The sequence below is a fragment of the Penaeus monodon genome, chromosome 14 (assembly GCF_015228065.2).
Source record: "Penaeus monodon isolate SGIC_2016 chromosome 14, NSTDA_Pmon_1, whole genome shotgun sequence".
Lineage (NCBI taxonomy): Eukaryota > Metazoa > Arthropoda > Malacostraca > Decapoda > Penaeidae > Penaeus > Penaeus monodon.
In genome coordinates this window covers 42,483,848-42,498,935 of record NC_051399.1, presented here as the reverse complement: position 1 = coordinate 42,498,935, position 15,088 = coordinate 42,483,848, and positions in this window count along the sequence as shown.

The window sequence follows — 15,088 nt, the reverse complement described above, 5'->3', positions numbered from 1 at the left end:
ATATGAACTTTTACGCAAGTGTAATGAGGTTGCGCTTGCGAAGTGAGAGGGAGAGGAGAGGTGGAGAGGAGGGAAGGGGAAGGGGAGAGAAAGAGAGAGAGAAGAAGAAGAAGGAGTGGGAGAGGGAGAGAGAAAGAGAGAGAGAGAAGAAGAAGGAGTGGGAGAAGGGGAGAAAAAGAGAGAGAGAAAGAGAGGGAAGAAAGGGGAATGAGGAGAAAGAGAGATGGTAGTGGGAGAAGGAGGGGGAAGAGAGGGAGACAGAAAGGAGCGTGTTAAAATGTGTGAAGAAAATCGGGTATTCAAACTTTATATGTTGTGACGTTAGTTATGACAGTGATAAAAAATTCATGAAAGCATTTTGTGCCATATTGATTTTTTTCTCCACTTTTCACGTGCGGAGAGGCGATAAAAGCGATATCATAAGACCGGATCATCTGACTGACGCGATCATAGATTGGAGCAACGGGAAAAATAGAGAATATAAAAAGATATTTTTCAAATTGATTCTCGAATATGCTCTTGCAATTTCGGTGACAGATATCCTATGTTTGGAATGACTACGGCGCGAAAAGGGGAAAAGTCTATATGAAGTAGAGGTGGCGTAGCTCATGGCCCGTTCGTTCTCCTCCACGTTAATGGCGGCCACCGTCCCCGTTATGACGATCCTGATAAATTGCACGGAAGTGTTTGTTATATTTCTTTCTCTGGCTACCTGCTTACCTTCCCTCATCTAGTATTTGATCTTTTGTTTTTTAATCTTCCTTTTCTTTACCTAACCTCCCCTCCCCTCCTCTTCGCTTCCCGTACATTATCCCCTCCCCTCTCCTCCTCCTCCTATCCTCCTCCCCCTCCTCCTCCTCCTCCTCCTCCTCCTCCTCCTCCTCCTGCTCCTCCTCTCCCTCCATCGCTCTTCTTCCCTGCCTTGCTTCTGCTTCCCAGATTTTCTCATCTCTTATACTGCCAAGGCATCTTCGCTTTCCTTTTTCTTGCCACCTTTTCTCGTCGTCTGCCTTCCTCCGCCCCTCGCTCCCAACCGTACTCCCTCCCCAGCCTCTCCACGCCACATAACATCGCAAGTCACCGCAAACACCAGCGCAGTTTCTCTAATAAAGCTAGAAAAATTGCTTTTAATTTCCTGGCGGCGCTGGAATTCTTGGCGGGCGCGCGCGCGTACGGCGGTTAAATGGCGTAGGGCTAGCCCCCGCGGGCGACGAGGGTGTGTGCGGAGGCCCTTTATTGCTCCTCCTTTGATTCTCTTTCCACCTTATCCCGTGTCCAGCGCCGCGCATATGAACGCTCGCAACGTGGCCGGGGTTGGCTGCTGGTGCGTGGGGGTGGGGTGGGGTGGGGGGTGGCCGTTTGTTTGGCTATTCTTTGGCTGAGGTTTCCTTTCTTATGGCAGGGTGTCGCGCGGGAGGGAGGGAGGGAGGGAGGAGGCAGGACAAAGAGAGAGAGAGAGAGAGAGAGAGAGAGAGAGAGAGAGAGAGAGAGAGAGAGAGAGAGAGAGAGAGAGAGAGAGAGAGAGAGAGAGAGAGAGAGAGAGAGAGAGAGAGAGAGAGAGCGTGCCGGCGTGAGGGAGAGGGAGGTGGAAAGGGAGTGAGAGTGAGTGACGAGAGAGCAAATGAACGAATGCCTGCAATGAGCAGGGACACCTTCGCCCCAGCCAATTTTTCAGCCGCCCTCCCGTCCCCATGACACGTTTTCTTATCTCACCAACCACCCCTCGCCTTTTTCTTCCTCTTGCTCTTCCTCTTGCGCCCTCCTCTTCGCGGTGGTTGATATATGTTATCGGGCGGTACCATCACGGCTGACAGGCTGTCGTGTTGCTCACCTGCCGCAGTGTTTGTCCCGCCGCCGCCTCTCCCCTGCCGGAGGACGGCGTGACAAAAAGCCTCGCCGCTGCGCCGCTTGTCACAGCGATCATTCCGTCGTCTCTGATCTCGCGCCTCTTTTCGGGTTCCGTAGCTGCTTTTTTTCGTGTTCATAGGTTGTTCTGTTTTTTATCTTGTCTTATCTTTCGTTCGTTTGCGCTTTCGCCCTCTTCTTTCTATTCGGTTTCCTTCGTCTTGGTTCCAAGTCCTTGCCTTCGTTTTCCATCTTCCCCGCCCTCCATCATTTGTCTCTCGTTCCCCCTCTCTTCCTCGCCCTTGCTTCTTGCCGCCACCTACATGTTGCGCGGCTGGTTGCTCTGAAATTTTAATGGTGACGATATTGCGAATAATAAATTTGCTGTGGTGGTGTGAGGTGCCTTGACCTTCTCCCTTCTTTTCCCCCTCCCCTCCCCTCCCGTCTTCTCCTCTCCTCTCCTATCCTATCCTATCCTATCCTATCCTATCCTCTCCTATCATCTCCTCTCCCCTCATCAGTCCTCTGCCTCCCTTCATCCCGTCCCCATCCCTATCTCCTTTCCGTCCCATTACATCATCCCCTTCTCCCTTCCACTGCGGTATGTCACTGCCTTTGACTTTATCGTAGCCTTAACTTTTAGACCTCTGCCACATCTGCCTCCTTGACAGTTCTCTTTCTATTTCCTTTTCTCTTTCACTTTCTCTATCTCTTTCCCTCTCCCTCTACCTCTCCCTTTTCCTTTCCATTTCCCACTCCCTTTCCATTTCCCACTCCCTTTCCCTTTCCCTCTCTCTTTCCCTTTCATTCCTTTTCTTTTCCATTTCTTCCCCTTCCCCTTCCCCTTCCCCTTCCCCTTCCCCTTCCCCTTCCCCTTTCCCCTTTCCCTTTCCCTTTCCCTTTTGTCCGTCCCACCTCTCCCTCCTGCACAATAGTCTGTGTACTTAGAAAGAATAATAATATAGAAAGAATACAATATTATTATTCGCGACACGATGTTTTATTCCGATTGATAAATTGGTGATCTTATTCCTTCCCGACACCTTTTGAAGATTTTGGATTTTCAGCTTCCGGAGTAGCCATCACAGTCTATTCTTGGATTGGTTCAGGCCTTGTGACCAGCGGCAACAACTTCGAAATAGCATTGAATTTTTGCCCACTGTGTTTAATAAGTGAAGAGTTTTTTTTCTCAGTGACGAATGCTTAGAGATGTTCGGTTGACCGTGACACTGTCGATGCAGGGGATATGGTGGTGATGATGGACAGATGTTTTTTTCTTTCTCTTTTACGTTAGGATGCCACGAGATGTCTGTTGCATGCGAAAGGGGGGGGGAGATGGTTTCTGTGGCCTTGGAAACCGTTAATGCCGTACTGTAGTTTGGCTGGTGTTTGAGGGCGAGAGGAGCAGTGACAAATGTTGTCTGTGGTGGCGGCGAGATCAGTAACTCATGAATATGGTAGCCGGCTGACAAAGATGGATTTGGCACTCGGTTTTATCAGGCGTTTCTGAACTCGGAAAAACACTTAGCACATTACTACTACTACTATTACTACTACTACTACTACTACTACTACTACTACTACTTCTACTACTTCTACTTCTACTTCTACTTCTACTAATACTATTATTATTGGTGGTATTTTTATTACCTCTGGTTGATATAAAATACGCATTTGCACTTTGCCTTACCATTGTTATATCACGGTTGTTGGTTTACAAGTAGCTATAGGGCTTTGTGGAATGGCGATGGCCATACATATTTCCCTCTGAAGCCAAACACTGGCTGCGCATGTTGCCTTTGACAAGTGGGACTGATTGAAATGTGGCGGAAATTGGAAAACTGTGATAAATGGGAAAAGTGATAATAGTTGTATGTTCGCCGTTTATAATGGCTTATTTCCCCCCATCGGCGATTCATGCCATTTTTCAATATCCGGCTTCCTGGGCGGAGTGGGAGCCACTAGCCAGCGACGTCTTTGTCAGACGGGGCGCACAGTTCGAGGGTTGGGGTGATGAAGCCACTCAGGGACTTCGCTCAGGTCGCTTCCCTTCTCAAATCCTTTCAACCTCCTCCCCCCCTCCCCCGTCTTCCCCTGAGAGACGGGAGAGACGCCCACTCCTCGCGCGCACTAGGAGGGTGGGCGTGTCCGTCCCCGTGCAGACTCGCCGGCCACTCCAGGGGGCGGCAGTAAGGGGATAAACCACACACTAACTTGGGTCATTATCCTCGCTCTGATGGCCTGGCCGCGGCACCTAACTATACATATTAGCCCCCCCCCCTCCGTTATGCCCGTTCCTCTGCTTCCGAGGGAGTGGGGGTGGCACGCCGTTCGGGGTCAGGGTGTGATACAGCACGGCCGTTTGGGACGTGACCCTGCACAGCATTCTGAGGTTGTGCTTCAGAGGACGGGGCTGTTACGGATTCTCAGGTATTTTCAGATATAAGAGTGGATGGAGTACATATCATCATAATGCGCATATTTTTGTACTTTGCCACTGTACCAAGAATCATCTGTTTTAATTTCACGAGGTAGACAAAAAAGTCAAATAAGTACAAACAAATTCCCGATTGGCTCCCTCTCCAAGGGAGAGAACTCGTCCAAGGAACAACGGCCACTCTCAAGGAACATTAATTTTAAGCTGTCCCGAACACGCCCACCTACTCCCTGCGCTGAGACCCGAAAGAGAAGGGAAATCAGCAGTAGTCGAAAACCTTGGAGCTACTTTTAAGATTAACTGGCGTCTGTCTCGGCCCAGCGGTACCCTTCCCTGTGTCGCCCAGGCCGCCCACTCCCCACTAATCTCTCTCGCCTTCCTTGCGCCGCCCTCTCCCCTTTATTCCGTTCCCCTTCATCATGAAACTTTATCCTCTCTATTCCTTCTCACTTCCCCATACTACCTTCTTCTCACTAGCCTTTCCCGTGCCACCCTCCCCTTCTCTTCCCCGCGTCACCCGCTCCCCACCACTCCTGTTTCCTTTCCCCCTGCCATCCTGTCCCCGCCGCCCCCCCCCCCCACTTCCCTTCTCCATGCCACCCTCTCCCCGTAAGCCCCCCCCCTCCCCCATATTCCGTCTCCCTTCACACTCGCCATTGATTCTTCCTTGTCGATGTTTTTTTCCCCTAATATGAAGGGGGGAGTTGTTTTGTGTAGATTTTTGCCTTTTGTGATTATTTTGGGCAGCTATGCTTTTCAAACGTTTTTATTTTTATCTTATCTGAGCTTTGTTAAAGGTTAATAAGGCTGAGACTGAATTATTGTGATAATAGTGCAAGTTTCACTTTCTTTTCTTTAAGATAATTAGTCTCAAGTAATATTATATTAAACAAAATAGCCGCTGTGAAACGACGCAGTGGATAAAAATTTCCAGGCTCCTAATCCATTTTCTCTGAGTTGTGGATTCTCGTGTATTATTCTGTAATATTATACAGGAGTCGCGCTACTGCAGTGTAGCAGTTCCATTTTTCGGAGTCTCGGAGCGCGGTGTTGCCAGGGAGTCCTCGGCTACGGGCCTGTTTACCTGACTTGGTCGTTTGTCGGAAAAATATACGTTGCATATTTTTTCTGCTTTTTGGTTGTCTGGATTTTTTTTTTGGCGCGCGCAAACAAGACGCACACGTACATACGCACGCCAACCCACACACATCCTTACACACACACACACACACACACACACACACACACACACACGCACGCACACACACACACACACGCACACACACACGCAAACACACACACACCACACCACACACACACACACACACACACACACACACACACACACACGCGCACACACACACACACACAGCACGCATGTAATATGTACGTTTGCATATATATTAAAAGAAAAATAATTTCTGCGAAGAGAAAAGTTGAAACGATGAGTCAGAAAAATAAGATTTAGACAATTTTGTCGGATTCAGCATGGTCGACTTTTCTTTTTGGTAAGTGTTGATTATATTACGTATGTTTATGTTTTTCTGTAGTTTTTCTATAAAGTTAGCAATATCAGAAACTCGTCAGGGCTCGTCTAGTTGCATATTTTTGCAAATGTCAGCAGCGTTATGATATTTACATCATCCACATACGCCTTATTACACTGTATGCATTTTCAAGAAGCACCAGCACACAGGTAAACACGCACGGACTTCGGCAGCGTATACTTGCCAGGGCGTTTTAAGTATGATATTGCGCTATTGAGCTACGCGAGTCAGACCTACTGCGTTAAAGTTGTGGTGTCTGAGGGTGGTGCGCCCATACGTATTGTGACTTTCAGGGACTGTCCGTACGTCAAAAGAGGGATTGGCGTTTGGATTCTTTGTGGAAGGGCAGTCAGGCTCGGTCGATGTTATGCAGGGCTTCTCGCAGATCATACACTCGAGACTCCTTGAGAATCCACGACTTGACATTTCTTCCCAGAACCCTTTCTCCTCGTTTCCCCGCTCCACTCCCGATGCTCCTAACGTCGCGGTGTCCTTGTCCTTTTGTCTTGCCCACTCTTCTCCTACTTTCTCCCGCCCTCCTCCCTTCTCCTTGCCCCTTATCCCCATCCCACCTCGTTCCCTCCCCCCCCTCGCGGCCCGCCCCTTTCCTTCCTCTGCCTTGGTTTTTCCTCAGAGAGACCCGGGGGACGGGGGGGGGGGGGCGTGAGTGGGCTGAGGGGCACTTATCTTCAGGAGGGTAACTTGTCACCCAGCATGAGTGGCACCGCCATTACGCCCGCGGTGCCGCTCCAACCGCCGCGGCACTCCCTTTATAATTACCAATTGGTTGTGCGGCTCGCCTGGTATTGATTGCGTTTCGACACAGTGCCGATGGTCGTTAGGTGTTTCATCCGAGTCCGAGTGACACATTGCCAGCCTGTTAGTGCTCCTTATTCCTGATGGACTCCGAGCTCTCCCTTACAACTCGCTCCTTCGTTTTTTTCTCTCGTTTTTGCTCTTGGTCACACCTATAAGGCTTCTCCCTTATTTCTTTCGCCTTTCGACTCTTCCCTTCTGCATTTTTATTATGCTGTCTCTCGCACCCTACTGCCTTCCCTTTTGTAATTTCCCTTTTCTTACCCTGGTCTTTCTCTCCACCCCTTCTCCCGCCCGTCCGCCCGCCCGGATCCGCACAACTTACGGCGATCCATCTTCCTTCCAACGTCTTCCTCTCTCCTCTCCTTCCCTTCTTCTCGCCACCTTTCATCCTTTTCCACAACCTTTCCCTAATCTTCCCTTCCCTTTCCTTTCCTTTCCTTTCCTTTCTTTTCTTCCCCCTCCGTCCCCTTCCCTCCCCTTCCCCTCCCCTCCCCTCCCCTCCCCTCCCCTCCCCTCCCGCCCTTCCCCTCCCCACCCCTCTCTCCATCTCCCCTCTCCCCTCTCCCCTTCCTGCCTTGACCCCCAGATGATGAAACGCCCTACTTTCGACGCTGCTCTTGTCCGCCCCTCCCGTTCCTCTTCGGACGCCCTGCCCTTCCTCCAGGAATCTTTGCCTAAAGTGTGATATCGAAGGAGATGCGGGGAGAATGGAGCGGAGACGGACATGCGAAAAAGTGAATAGAGGGAGAGAAGAAGGGAGAGAAGTAAAGAGAGAGACAGTGAGAGTGAAAGAGACAGAGGGACAGACAGACAGACAGACGAACAGGCACAGGCGGGAGGGGGGGGGGATGCAGGTAAACAATCCGAGGAAGGGGGGGGGAGGAGGAAGAGAGGAGAGGGTCGATGAAAGGGAGGCAAATACAAAAGGGAAAAGGAGAGGGGCATTGGCCCACGCAGGAGAAGGGGCATGAAAGAGGAAGAGAGGGATCAGTACGAGGAGGAAGGGGGAGGATGAGAAGGAGCAGGGAGGAGGGGGGGAGGAAGAGGAGGAAGGGGGAGGATGAGAAGGAGCAGGGAGGAGGGGGGGGGAGGAAGAGGAAGAGGGGGGAGGACGAGGTGGAGCAGGGAGGGGGGGAGGGGGAAGAGGAAGAAGAGGGAGGACGAGGTGGAGCAGGGAGGGGGGGTGAGGAGGAAGAGAGGGGCACGGGGAGGTAGGAGCCGACGCCTGAGGCTTCCGTCCCACGCTACCGCCATCATCTCACCCGGGGCGGCACTAGTCCTCGCTGCTGGAGACTTAAAGAGGCACTGGCACCCACCTCGACTGCCCCCTTCATTTCCACCTGTCTTCCCATCTGGTGCATCCCCCTTTCCCTCCCCTTACCCTTTACCCCTCCCCTCTCTCTTCGACCCTTTCTCTTCTTTCTCTTTTAATCTGCTTTCTGCTCCCCTTTTTCCTCCATGCCTCCCACTTTCCTTTGCTTTGTGCCATCGCCTCCTCCTCCTCTTTCTCCTCTCTCCTCCTCTTCCTCCTCCTCCTCCCCTCTCCTCACCTCCCCTCCCCTCCTCCCCTCCCTTCTCCCCTCCTCTCCCTTCTCCTCCCCCCTCTCCCCTCCCCTCCCCACCTCTCCCCTCCCCACCTCTCCCCTCCTCTCCCCTCCCCTGTTCTCCCACCTTTCCTATTTTGTTCTTCCAGCCAGTCCTAATTGCTGCCGCTACACCGTTTCAGGCCGATCCCTTGTTCGGAATTGGGATGGCCCTTCCCTTCGCCCGTCCAATGCCGGCCCGGACGCTCCCCTGGTGGCTTTCTGTCTCCTCCCCCGTGGCTGATCTTCTCTCTCTCTTTCTCTCTCTCTCTCTCTCTTCTTCTCTCTCCTCTCCTCTCTCCCTCCTCTCCCTCCTCCCCTCTCCTCTCCTTCCCTCTCCCTTCCTCCTCCCCCCTCCCTCTCCTCCTCCCTACTTCCTCCCTCTCCTCCCTCCCTCCCTCCTCTCTCTCTCTCTCCTCTTCTCTTCTCTCTCTCTCTCTCTCTCTCTCCTCTCTCTCCCCCTTCCTACCTCCCTCCCTTTCCCTCCCTCCCCACCTCCCTCTCCCTTCCTCCCTACCTCCCTCTCCCTTCCTCCCTCCCTCCCTCTCTCCCTCCCTCCCTCTCCCTCCCTCCCTCCCTCCCTCCCTCCCTCCCTCTCTCTCTCTCTCTCTCTCTCTCTCTCTCTCCTCCCCCCTCCCCCTTCTCCATCCATACTATCACCCGTTTTCATCTTCATTCCATCATTCCAAATTCATTCGCATTCCCATCACGAGGGAGTGATTCTAATGCAAGGGTCACACGCCCACACGCGGGATTCGCGTCTTTGTTGGGCGTGTTCATCTAGGGCTTTGGTACCGCGGAGTCGAGATATTCGGATGGTAGTGCAGATCCCGGCGTGGGCTGCCGGGAGGAAAGGATGGCTGGGGGGGGGGAGGCTCGAGGGGGGGAGGTAGATGTGTGTATGTGTAAGAAAAAGAAAAACAGGAAACGCACGCACACACACACACACACAAGGCAGACATACATGACAATCAGACAAGGAAATACAAAAGGCAGACATACAAGACGTAAAAGAAAACAGAGACCGTGATAGATGGTGATGGCTTGTATTTATGAGTGAATGTGTAAACGGGGTAGAGAGGAATTCAATTATGGATTACGTTATCCCCAGATCGCGGTCGCTATCATATTCATTATTTTCTTAGCACATCACTGCGTTCACTTTATTGGTATAGCCAGCGGGGGTTCCCTGGGGTGCGCTGCAGTGTTTACTGTCAAAGTGTTCTTGGATAGAGTTCTCCCCAGGACTTGCCCCGGCACTCGCGTTGCAGGTTCCGGTACAAGGAATAACATCAACACGCTACTTTGCTCTATATTCGAATGTCCCTTGCGTGTATAGTATTTCAGTACCTCCCCCGTGTTTTCCTGTTTGCCGCGGGTAGTTTGAATTTAATTATGTAGCAGGGACTTTGTTAAGGTGGGATGGGACTTGGTAGAACACTGTTTCAATTTGCATTATCCGCTTCGTCGTAATTCGCCCAGAATAGTTGATGGCATCACAGGTACGGCCGTTGTGAAAGCCCGGCTCTGCCCCAAGCTCTGAAAGATCTGGAAGTCCGTGTACTCTGCAGGCACGCCCAGCCGCGCCAGGTTCAGTCGGCGGAGAGCTAGTCACGTGGACCAAGCAGTCAATACTCTGCAAAAGGAGTACATGATGATTTATTCTCGAGGGCTTGGAATTTCAGTTGGTTTGTTGTGGATGCTTTTGTTTGTGATGCCAAGGTAACAAATGCAATAATATCCCTTTAAGAAAGGCTAATGGCCCAGATAAAGAAAGTATTGGCTTTGTAAATATGCGAGGCTTTCCTTTCAGACAGCGTAACCCGTAAGGTTTTAACTCCACAACAGGGGATACTGCCCGAGACTGTTGTTCTAGAGAGCGAATAAACTCTCATAGAAATGCGCATTGCACATGCGTTGTTGAAGGAGGATGACATACATTTGTAATTAATGTCAGTAGGCACCGTCGGTATTGGGAGGACCGTCGTCATACGAGAGGATTTCCAGCCAAGATGGAATGGTATTGATCCAGATATCACAGGTGATGCTTTATCTCCTCTCGTGGAAGTGTGTCGACTCCGGCAAGTGAATTAGTTCCGCAAACAGGGTCGCGGAATCACTATCGCGAGTTCTTGTTGAGAATGTCTCGCATCCGCCTTCCCAATCTCTGGTAGGTCTGCCGTAAGACGATCTAGGCAGACTGAAAGTGTAGTCGTGAAACTCATAATTCGTGTTCTCTTAATTCGGATGAAGTTCGGCACCTTGCTCGGGAAGTTAGCGTTCGCCACCTGACGGTAAGCGATTTCCGTCGACGGTCGTGCTCCTCCGTATCCTCAGTCAGTTTGTGTGTGTGTGCGTTTCTTTGTCTTTTGTTTTTTCCCCCTGTTTTATTTACAATTTCTTATGTATCCGTTCCCTTGTTTTAGTTTACAAATTCCTCATTTTGATATGTCTTGGTTACTGCAGGTCTGTCGTCTATAATATAAGTAATGGAAAAACAGACATACCTTAGTAGTAACACACACACACAAAAAAGGTAATATTTGGCCACCTCGCCTTTTATGGTTGTGTTGATGCCCTTCCTTATCGTAACATCACATGCTGAGAAAAGCTCCCCGGAAACATTTTTTTTTAGCATCTATATTGTATCCTTTAGGGACTCCCTGATCTACACAAAGGCAAGTAAATCTGAGATTCACGTTCCATAGATCTTCCCTCGACATGTACGCAGTGTAGAAAGGAGCGAGATACACTAGGGAGACAAGGGAGAAGGCAGTAAAAATAGGATGACAAGGATAGAGAGAAGGGCGCGTGGGGAGAGCCCATGAATATAGAGACCGAGATTGGAAAGGGCAAGAAAAGGGGGAAGTGAGAGAGCGAGGGAGGGAGCGAGTGAGAGAAAGAGAAAGAGAAAGAGAAAGAGAAAGAGAAAGAGGGAGAGAGAGAGAGAGAGAGAGAGAGAGAGAGAGAGAGAGAGAGAGAGAGAGAGCAGAGAGAGAGAGTAGAGAGAGAGAGAAAGAGAGAATGTGTGAGAGAGAGAGGTAGGAATAGAGATAGAGATAGAGGAAGAGAGAGAGGGGGAAACTCAAGAGGGCTTTTTCCATAATGGTTTTCCAAATGACCCTCGCATTTTTCGAAAGCCATCGGGCCGAGGCCAACGAGGAATAAAACATCGCTGAAGCTCGTAGTTTGTAAAGGACATAAGATTCGTAATGAGAATTGCGAGGGCAGCGCGCGGGAGAGTCGCCGTATGAGTTCGCCGAGGAAAATATTTATCTGAGAAAACGACTTCAGGTCACATTTTGCTGCGGTTTGTTCCATGTATCCCCAGATGAGGGGAGACACAGACACAAAGACAGACAGAGAGACAGAGACAGAGACAGAGACACAGAGTGAAGGCACAGAGTGAGAGACAGTGTGTGGCACACACACTGAGAGAGAGATTTTACAAATAAAGATTTTTTTTTTTTTTTCGTTTTTACGTCTTGTCAGCTCCTGCTCCCCTCTTACCTCAGCATTTCCTTCTTACTTTGAAGAAAAACGCAGCTTATACCCATGGAGAGCGTATGTATGATAAAGGCAGGGCCTCGTGAGTGCCTGTGTTTAGGTCCTTGTGGAGAGGTCTTGAGTGCCTCGCAGGTGTGGCACTATGTACGAGCCGAGGTGTGGGTTCGGGAGAGTCAAGTGTCCAGGGATACCGTCGGCGGATCACTTGGTCACTTGAACCCGATGTTTATATGGCTTTCCTTTCAAGTGGTGATTGCCGGCGCCTCTCTCTCTCTCTCTCTCTCTCTCTCTCTCTCTCTCTCTCTCTCTCTCTCTCTCTCTCTCTCTCTCTCTCTCTCTCTCTCTCTCTCTCTCTCTCTCTCTCTCTCTCTCTCTCCTTTTCTCCTTCTTCTCCTTCCTTCCTCACTTCCTTCCTTCATTCTTCATTCATTCATTCATTCCTTTCCCTCCCCTCCCTTCTTCCCCTTCCTTCTTCCCCATCCTTTCTTCCTCCCCCTACCTCTCCCTGGCCTTCTCATTCGCTTACCCACTCGCCCTTTTTCTTCCCTTTTCCCTTGTACCTTCCACTTCTGCTCATATATATATATATATATATATATATATATATATATATATATATATATATATATATATATATATATATATATATATATATATATATATATTCTATCCCTCCTTTCATTATTTATTTTCATCTGACCTCCTTGTCCAGTAAGATGAGTGGAGATCGAAAGATAGTGTGTGTGTGAGGGAGGGAGGGAGGGAGGGAGGGAGAGTGCGAGAGTGCGTGTGCGTACGCGTGTGCGTACGCGTGTAAGTGTAAGTGTAAGTGTGAGTGAGAATGAGTGAGAGTGAGTGTGAGTGTGAGAGTGAGAGTGAGTGTGTGTGAGTGTGTGTGAGGAGAGTGAGTGTGAGTGAGTGTGAGAGTGAGTGGAGTGAGTGAGTGAGTGATGAGTGTGAGAGAGAGAGAGAGAGGAGTGAGTGAGTGAGTGAGTGAGAGAGTGAGTGAGTGAGAGGAGTGAGGAGTGAGGAGAGAGAGTGAGTGAGTGAGTGAGTGAGGGTGTGTGTGTGTGTGTGTGTGTGTGTGTGTGTGTGTGTGTGTGTGTGTGTGTGTGTGTGTGAGAGAGAGAGAGAGAGAGAGAGAGAGAGAGAGAGAGAGAGAGAGAGAGAGAGAGAGAGAGAGAGAGAGTGTGTGGTGCGTGCGTGCGTGCGTGTCTGTATGCCTGTATATGTATGGGTGTGCATATATATGTGTGTACGCGTTAAGGAGAAGGCTTCTCAAGAGCAGGGATTTGCTCGGGCGCTGCCTCCCTTGGCTGACACCAGAAAGCACTTAAGCAATACTAGAACTTGTAAGAATGGTGTAAGCGGTGCCCGTCAACCAGCGCTGCCTGAGGACCTTTCCCCGCCCATCCCCGCCCATCCTCACCCTTCCCCACCCACCCCTACCCATCCACCCTAGGCTTTCCCTTCCCCTCATCTCGGTGCTTTGTCATTTGGGGATTAATGTCAGAGCGCCCAAGGAAGCTACGGAAGTGAAGTTAGGGCAGAGAGGAAGTGGAAGTGCGCCTGCGTGCCTGCGCGTTAGGATGTTCTACTGCTATATCGGCACAGTGGCTGTATATATGCCGAACTAATTCTTATATTCTTGTTTGTGTGTGCGTTTGTGTGCGTGTGCGTGTGCGTGTGCGTGTGCGTGTGCGTGTGTGTGTGTGTGTGTGTGTGTGTGTGTGTGTGTGTGTGTGTGTGCGCATGTATGCGTGTGTGTGCTGTGTGCGTGTGCGCGTGCGCGTGCGCGTACGAATGCAAGGTTTACAGTAGTCATATGTTTGTATTTTAAATTTGATAGAAAAAGTGACGTCCTTTCGTTAGGTCTCGCAAAATGATTAACTGAAAGGGATTTCATAAGTGGACTCAAGTCTTGATAAACTACAAGCAAAATATTTTTTGAATGAAAAAAAGTTTGTAAAAGTTTTTTTCGTCTTCAGTTTGTCGAGGATAATATCTCGAAAAGTAACGTTGAATTACAAGTTAAACGTAAGCTTTGACTTTTGACGTTTAAACATGTTTATTTAGTTTTAGTTTACTTTTTGTTTACTTGCCTCTTCCAGAACTGCTCCAGAGTGGCTAGACCTGGAACGACCTCGGCCTGACCTGATTTTACTAGTCTAATTATGTTAGAAAAATGTTTTTTATTGCATAGCAAATGTGCAGTGTGCATCCATAATTAGCAACTCCGAAAGGACGCTCAGGCGAGATTCATGGTGAAAATTGAGACTGATGAAGGGCAGATTACCCATGCACAATTTTATTAGTTTAGTTAAGCCATTTTAATGTATGTTTAGTTTATTCCTTTATTTACCACCCTGGCTAATGTAATGGCATTACATTTGAAATTTAGGCTTTAACATTATTACGATAAGTACTATATCAATTAAAGGAAAGGAACACGTACACAGTCCTTTATCTGCCACGCCGGCGTACAGCCTGGGCGTGGAAAGGCGTTGCTACATTTGATATTGGAGTGAAGCGACCGTAGACTTGAAACTGTCACTCTCCTCATCTTAACATGTCTCCCACACAAATATATATATGTAACGACATGAAAGCGAGCTGTTATTGAGATATGCCTTAATCATCTTACCGCAGTGTATGAATAGGTCTCTACTTCACTACAGCTGATGATGGCATCATTATGGCAAGTGGTAAATATTGTGTAAAGATTTTACTTTAAAAAAATAGTTGTAAATTGTGACTCGCATTCACCGCTTCGGTGTGGTGTGCATAATGATGGTGTGTGTATAGTGCCCGTCGGGGCGAGAGGACGGTACGTCTTCATTATCACCGTTGTTATTGTTATATTAGCATAGGCTGGAGCGAGCTTGGAGGTGGGCTGTAGTTGAGGGGGGGGGGTGAAACCTGGCTACAAGAGCCCGGAGACTTAAACCAAACCCCAGCTTTTGAAAGTGAGGCGCGAGAACGTGTTTGTTCGTCAGGCGAGAATTGTTGTGAGAAAAGATTCAGGTGCTTGTGTGGAATGGTGGTATTTGCTTATTATTTTCTTTATTTGTTTGTTTGTTTGTTTTATTATGGTTGCATAGGACATTTGTTAATGGAGGTTCGACTGATGATACTGTAGATATATAGTGGTACGTTTTTCTATCGCACTGACGTTAAAGATTATTAAATTATTTGCCTGCTGGTTGGCAGGAAAATAATCTAATAATCTGCGAAACGCTCGCTTGACCCTCGACGATTAGCTTATAGGGAGACAGGTTGACTAACTGAGGAAGTAACAAAACGAAATTATTTTGAATGACTGTCTAAGCGAGAAGACCTCGTATAGGTGT